Here is an 8,082-nt window from a genome sequence, read left to right on the forward strand (position 1 = left end):
GTCACCTAGTCCAAGCCTTGCTCTTAAGGCTCCAGATCTTCCAAACACTGCAGCTGAGATTCCTAAATAGGGGATTCAGTCACTCCTGTTGTTCAACTTTTTTTTTTTTCCCCTAGCTGCACCATACAGTTTCGGGACTAGAAACCCGAAGAAACCATTACATTGCCCAGCATTTTAACTTGGATAAGGTTTTCAGGAAGAATATAATTAGCACTCTGGCTATCTCACAGGTTTGATTTGTGCAACACCACACTCTTACAACAGCATACCCATGGATCTTGAATGATAATTTTTTATCTGCTCCAAATAATGCAGTCAAGTAACTCTATGTAAAACCAGACAGGCACATGACTACCCTGAAATCATTTCACTTAGTATGGTAGCAGAGCTGTCCACAAGGTAGATTCCCATTTCATAGATGGAAAAATATTACTGTCTTTCTATCACTTGACTACCTAATACCAGCTTTGGACAGTAAGCAGGTCTTCTTGTAGCCTGACTGAATTTTAATTGTGAAAGATAATGAGATTTAGAGAGCAACAAATGCAGCCATTTGTAGAGCACGAATGCTGAGGTCTGAGACCTACTTCTGTTTCTCCCCTGTGCTTCAGCTCTTCTCCAACAGGCAGGGAAGGCAACTAACACCACTGGCACCAACTGAACAACATCTAGGTTGAACCCCAGCCTGAGTTTGCTTGAAAGGTTTTAGTCTGAACTAGCCAGCCTGACAACATGAAGGGAGAGCAACAAGTAAAATGTTACTGTAAGGATAAGGAGAGTGAGGACTGCTTCAAACCAGAGAGAGCTTGCCAGAACATTATATTACCTTCTAACACAGCTAATCATGCTAAATAAATTGTAGCCTGAAACACACTCAGGACTATTTTCTCAATGGATCCTTCTATTTAGAGTTGGTTAGAAAAAAAATACACCACATCCTATTTTGTACCGCAAGAGATTGTTAATACAATTTTTGAAAAAAAAAAATCATAAAATATGAATAAATAACCATAAGTTGTTTACACAAATAAACATTCTGGGGCATGGGATTTTATTCAGTAATTGCCATATTGGTCATAAAACATGCCTGAGAGCCCAGAGTACTACTTTATTGCATTTCACAGCAACAATTAGCTTCTCAATTTTTCACTCCTTTAACAGACACTATGGCATTCTGCTTTAAGGAGAGGTAAAATAACAAACAAACAAAACAAAACACAAGCTTTTCTGTGACCATACACTCAACAGGCCTGTGTGTAAAGAGCATAAAAGACCATCAAGGCTTGACCTGCATTCAGTGAAGTGCAGGAAACAAACCAATTGTTTTCCTCACGACTTGGAGGACTACACAAGGGAGACGTAGTAGAGGGGAGTTTCCTTGTAAGGCTCTTTCTCAGAGGTACCACAGGCAACTAATTCCTTACAGCTGAAGAGCAGAATAAGTGCAAAAACTGAAGACAACAGGAAGAGGTGTGGTCCCTAATGCATCGCTTACTGTTTCATTGTCCATGAGCCAACAGAAGGAGGAGAAATTCCCCGAGAACTACTGAGTTAGCAGACTTCCTAACACTCTGGATTTTTACATGAAGTAATTTCTATGAGAGAGGAAGCAAATGTTATACAAGAGATCATTTGTGGGCTGGAACATTTCTTCTTTCCAAGATTAACTAAGATAAATAATTCATTTGGAAACACCTGTAGTAGACATTCAGCTAGACACGGCAACCGCAAGGACTCCCTTTATGCAGATAATTCTAACTCCAAGGAAAGTGCAGCTGCGATAGAAATGGGGGGATTCCACTCAGGTGAACTACAGATGTGAGGGAAGGTACAGATACTGACGCAGCACAGTAACCTCACACTTTGGATTAACACACGGGTAATCAAGAATTGATGGTGTTACACTAACAGCAGAAGCTACTGCATCCTGGAAGCATTACTGGGAGCATCTATCGTGTGTTTTCATCTCACTAGAACTCCAGTTTGGACAGCTGATTGACCTACTTCCAGCATGTCACTGCTCCCAGCATGTCAGTCCCTGTCCTCAGACAAGCACAGCGGCTTCAAACAAGGGAGAAAAAAAGGAGGATGAAGCTACAGATGTGGCTTGCGCACACAATCAGTGCATCCCTCCCCCACTAAAGTTTAATAAGGATTGTTAGTACATCATTGTAGCTGGTAATTGTGTAGGTACACATGGTAATTGCATGTATTTGCACTAATTATGTAAATGCACAATAATTAAAGCTCCAGGGTTTTCATGGTAAATTTTTAAAACACTCATGGATTTGTCATGGCAAAAGTGTCAGTCATGTAACCAAGTGGGGAAGGGGAGTGGGAGGAAGCTCAGTAGAACACACTTCTTAAATAAAAGACAGTGATCTTCGCATGAATAACCAAATAGAGGACACTACTTCGTCGACCACAGCTGTCATGCCTGGGCACAATTCCTTTCAGACTCTTATCAGTTAGAATTATAAATAAGGAAAAACAACAACCCCACACACTTTTGTTTTTCACGGCAGAGTAAAGCTAACACTCGGGTACTCCCCCAGTCTGCTTCCCACCTGCCCAGGCGGGTGCCCCGGGGCCCTCCTGCCAGGCCAGAGCAGGCCACAGCCCACAGCCCAGCAGGGCACACGGGGCCTGGGGAATTAAATGCTCCATAACAACTGCAGGCACAGAAGGAAACACGGCTTTGGAAACACGCAGCACACAACTCCTCATCCCGAGGCAGCAGGCAGGATGCCCGCGTGCAGTCCAGGGGCTTGGCTGGCTTTGGTCCCCTCTGGCAGCGGCCCCACCACACGGGTACCCAGCACCCAGGGGCGCTGCACAGCAGCGTTAACAGAGGTGCTGGGATCCACAGCACAGGTTTCACACCACAGAGCTTCCTGCCTCAAGACGTGCTGTGTGAGGTTTTAATCACTTCAGCCACATGCTGTTTTAATGGTCACTGAATTCGTGGCACTTGCACCCCTGGAAGGCACCGACCTGATGGACCCCGAGGCAGAAGTTGCCCTCCCCACTCCATTTCACTCTGGGCGTGCTTGCTGGCCCCCACAGCACAGCTGCCGTCTCACTTGCTCGTGCAAGTGCCCAGCTTCCTCAGAGCCACCTCCAACAGCCAACACAAGAGCTTTAAGCTACCAAGACTGAATTTAAGCCAAGACACAAAGGAGAGCTTCCTCAGGCTTTGCAACAAAGCTTTAAGAGGATTTAGAGGACTCATAACCCCATACTGTTACTCACTTAAACCTAACCCTACACACATGGGTCAAAAAGCCCCATGCCCACAGCACCTACCTTTACCATGCCCCAGCACAGCACACCACCGACCACACTTGTTGCTGGTAGGATGAAGGACGGGCCACAGTAGGTCACAGGAGGCATGGCACGGCAGGGCTCACACCACCACCTCCTGCAGCCTCCAGACTTCCCCAGAGCTGCACAGCAGCACTCCACAACCTTCACTAAGGCCTCGGGCACCGGCCCCAGCTACTAATTTCAGGAGGGGTTTTAGTGCAGCTGTTTCAAATCGGCTACCCAGCCACAGCTGGGGCAGTAATTAGTTCCCTCTTTCAGACTTCCTGGGCTGGAGAAATTGTCCAGAGTTCTACTTTTATTTTTTGCTTTTGTTTTTTAAACTTCTTTTTGAATGTGTAATTTTCCTGTTGCTTTCTGCCTTAAAAAAGAAAATGTAAACAAATCCCACAACTGCAGAACAACAGTCCCATTTGCACAAACACCGAAATGCCCAAACATCTACTTCTGAAAAAAAGTACTAATAATTGTGGTTTTTTTTTTTTTTGTGCTTATTTAAAATATATGGAAAAAAACTGACAGATATATATAGACATAAATAGATATATCGAGATAATATATTTCAGATATGCTATAAAGCTACATAATAAAAAATGATCAAATCTAGTAATACAAAACTATTTTTAAAACAGCTTTTCACCGCTGGGTTCCAGTTAAACAAGAGAAACTGTATAGGACATTGACTATTTCCTACTTTGTTTCTAACGGTAGACATATTTTCAGGATTTTTTATTTCCTATGGTGATAAGAATGTCTGCATTCATGCTTGATAGGGATTAAAGATGGTACAGTGTCATTTAAATTTTTTTGATTTCCAGTAACATGTTTGTTAGTTAACTGGAAATCTTGAAGGAGTACAGGGGATTTCATACAAATGTATTCTTTGTGATTAAAAAAAAAAGAAAAAGAAAAAAAAAATATTCCTAAAACAGTGGTCTCTTGCATTAATTTCCTTTGATTTTACAATAAATTGAACCATTCTTCAAATAATGGATAATGGGTGTCTAAAATTCATGGAATACAGTGTTTGTGGTCATGGCTGGAAAGCAGGCGAGTTGGGTTACAGCTGTAGCATATTTTCAGCCTGTCTGTAGGGAATTTATTTCGGCTTGTCTTTGTTGTACAGCAGCATTGTGAGGTTAAGTTAGTGCTTTAACTTTTGTTAATGCAGGACCAAAGGTCTTTCGGATGTTTATGTCTAGTGGCAACTCGTATGATAAACACTTGCTTCCAGCATCATGACTACCCAGGCTGAGTAAGCCTGCGCTCCAGCAAGGTCCCTTGGACCTGCTGCTCCTCTCCATGCCATACAATGAGTTTGCATAGGCAGGAAAAATCTAATACCTCCATTTGGAGAAGATATACAGATCACAAATAGGAGAGAATAAAAAAATTTCCTGGGCCCTACTTATTTTTTTTCTTTCTTTTTTTTTTCTTTTTTTTTAAATGAACTGGTTAACCGAAGGCATTTACAATGTCTACAATTTACAATGTCTACAATTACGATGTCATATACTTCTTTTTGGTATCTCAGAATCCAGGTGTGAGTTGCAATGCTAGCGATGGTGTAAATACAGATCTGTTGTCTCCATATTGCCTATGGGTCACTGTTGCTTTTCTAGTATGTTTCACAGATTTTTTTAACCTGAGAGGTCACTGCCAGTGGCTCCATTTCACACTGTATCATTAAAAGGTAAAATGACTGTAGTGACCTAGAAGACCAACAGAAGAAGGAAATGCAGATGTTCTTGTGCTAATCCAGCTCTCCCCTTTACTGCTCCAGTAAAAGCCCCTTCTTTTGTGAATGGACATTGCTTAATTTATGAAAACAGGTTTGGTTAATGAGATGAGCAAAAGCAGTTTGCTGGTAGAGCTGACATTCAGATCCCTTAGCAAGAAGAGTTGCAAGGTTATCTCTTCTGAAAATCATGTCCCTGGTGTCTCAAATTGATAGTTTGGACATGAAAACACCTGCAGTTAGTAACTGGCTTATTTCATACTTAAACTACTGTGTGATTCTTTTGGTCTGCATGAGCAACATGAATAAATATTGTTAAACATAAGTAGATATAAATGAATCCAAATATATGTGTATCGATACGTATCACAGGTGGAGTTTGTGAAATGAACTGGTTGTTCTGAGATCCCTGCAGGAGCAACGCTGACATAACTGGCTATTTGGTAGGGATTGTTGTGACATACGAACCATGGTGAAGGTGTCCCTTGCTGGATATTTGCAACCAGCAATAGAAGATATTCTTGGAAATCTAGGTGACAGGATTTGCTCAAAAATCAGTGGCAAATTCATAACCACAATCTGTACCTGAACCTGTTCCTGACATGGGAACCTCAGTGGCAGGTGCCTTGTTCTAACAAGCCAGCCACAGCCGCAGCGTACGTGTGTTTTAAATCCCTGTGTTGAGTCACCCTCATTTAAATGTAGGTTAAACCACCCGAGCGTGCTGCCCTTACTAGCCTGCCACAAACTTGCTAAGAAGTTTTCCCATTGTGGAGCAGGCCCAGCCTGGTAGCTCCATCCCTAGGGTGGCCCACAGCCACGCAGCTACTGCCTGTGTGCTCTGCCACAACATACAGCTACAGAGGGAAGGGTACTAGTGTTTGCTTGTTTGCCGTGCTTGCTCCTTTAAAGAAGAAGAATAATGCTATTATTCCAAGCAGAATTACACTTGTTCCACTCAACCTTGCCCTTGAAAATTTAAAAGTGGAAAAGTAATCATTTAAGCCATTTCTTTAGCTGAGAGGTTTTCTTTTATTTAATCCCTGTGCATATACATTTTCCAGTATACATGCTGAAGCAGCATCCATTTGATTTCCTGTTATTGTAAATGAGCCCACCTTTTTTTTCTTTTTGTTTCTTTTTTTTTTTTCTTTTTTTTCAGTGTTTTGTTTAAACAAAACAGAGGCACATGCAGCAAGGTTGAATTGAATTAATGGCTTCCTAATATTTGATGAAACTCTTTCTACCAAGTAGAAAGATCTTTTAGATTCAGTCCTGTGATCTTTTAGAGTCAGTCCTCAGTGACTGGAGGAAAACTTTGGCTCTACAGACAACCAGAACAACAAGCCTCTCAAATGACAAAAGTGGAAAAAAGCAAACAAACAATAAATGCCCTTAACCTGGTATTAAACATCTCTCCTGTCTTTCTTTAAAGCGATCTGGTAGAGAGAAGTGACTCTGATCTTTTCAAATGTACAAACAACCATTTTGGATTTTTTACCTGTATATGGAAGATGCATCTTGCCAGAGTGGAATCCATGTAATTCATGTAATATTTAGACACCTGAAGTAAGATTATTTTTCCTCTTTTAATTTGAAGAACCTGCATTTCTCAGTTCTTAGCCATTTCTCTGGGGAAAACGTATGCCAAGCAAACTGGCAGTTTGGCAAAACAGCACTCATTCCAAGAATTATAAAACATACATAACAAGGAGTCTGTTGCTGTTCTTTTCAGACAGTTGAACAATGAATCCCACAGGGCATCAATAGGAGCAGAGACAAACCTCCCTCCACTTCAGTGTTTTTCTCCACATTTGTGACATGAAGTTAAGGCCCAAATTCTACAAAATACTTAACAGGAAAACTCTCACAGCCCCATGGCTTGCCTAAGGCTCCATTTGCATCCAATTTGTTGCAAGATTAGGATCAGAGGCTCTTTTCTCCCTATCTCTCTAACTCCTTGGGTCTTATTTTTGAGTTGTTATGTTTCTCCTTTTAAATTGTTTTGACCAAAGTCAAAATTGTTGGTGCATTTTAAGTCAGTGTCTGCTCTGCTAATTAATTGTTGGGCTGCCAAAGATCAGCCATGGCGAGTTTGACTTCAGAGCAAGAATCTGACTCACATTAAGAAGTGATTACATGAGACATGTAAGGACCAAGGTCTGCAAGACTGAATCAAACCCTAAATGATTTGACCGAGAGTACAAGACCATGGTTCATTCACAGTGAAATACGGCATCTGATCACACTGTCTGGCTTCCAATTCCTCCATCCAAGTTCAGTCACCCTCCTTTTGCAGAGGCCAGGGCATTTATAAATATCAGTCAGAATAAGACTTTCCCCTTTTAAATAGTCTGTTACCATCCACAGGTGCTTTATAATGTGGAGGACATACCTCTGTTCTCCTGGAGTAAGGCAGCAAGCGAAAGCTGCTCCTCTGAAGGCAAGGGATTTGCTCTGCATCTGACTTCCAAGCAGTGTGTGTCTAATTTAGCTATACAATTTAGTTCAACAATAAGATTTCTATTTCAGAATTTATTTCTGTTCTGAATCTGAAGGAGAAAGTTGGCACGTGGAAGATTTCTTGTAAAATTTTGTATACCCATGCTTGTCATCAAAATCGTAAACAGTAATATCAATATTGCAATACTTAGTTTACCATAACATTGAAAACAAAAGCAACTGAAATGAGAGTCAGCATGAAATGTTTTCCTCTTATCAGAATAAATGAGAATGTTGAAATAATGCATTTCTGCTCTCCGCTTTTGAAAATGTCATTGAAAACAACACATTCTCACAAAAGATTCGGATTTCTCTCAAAGTACATTTTCCAACTGGAAAGTGTAAAGACAAGTATTTTAATATTGGCCCTGTTTGGTGGTGGTTTACAAATGCTCTCCATCAACCTAAATGACTGCATAAGGTAGGAGAAAATGATAAATTTGAACCTCTGGATATATACACTGGTGTCACAGAGCAGAAGGTGGTATGTGGTACCTGTTAATGGGTATCAGTTCACA

The sequence above is a fragment of the Oxyura jamaicensis genome, chromosome 6 (genome assembly GCF_011077185.1).
Source record: "Oxyura jamaicensis isolate SHBP4307 breed ruddy duck chromosome 6, BPBGC_Ojam_1.0, whole genome shotgun sequence".
NCBI lineage: Eukaryota > Metazoa > Chordata > Aves > Anseriformes > Anatidae > Oxyura > Oxyura jamaicensis.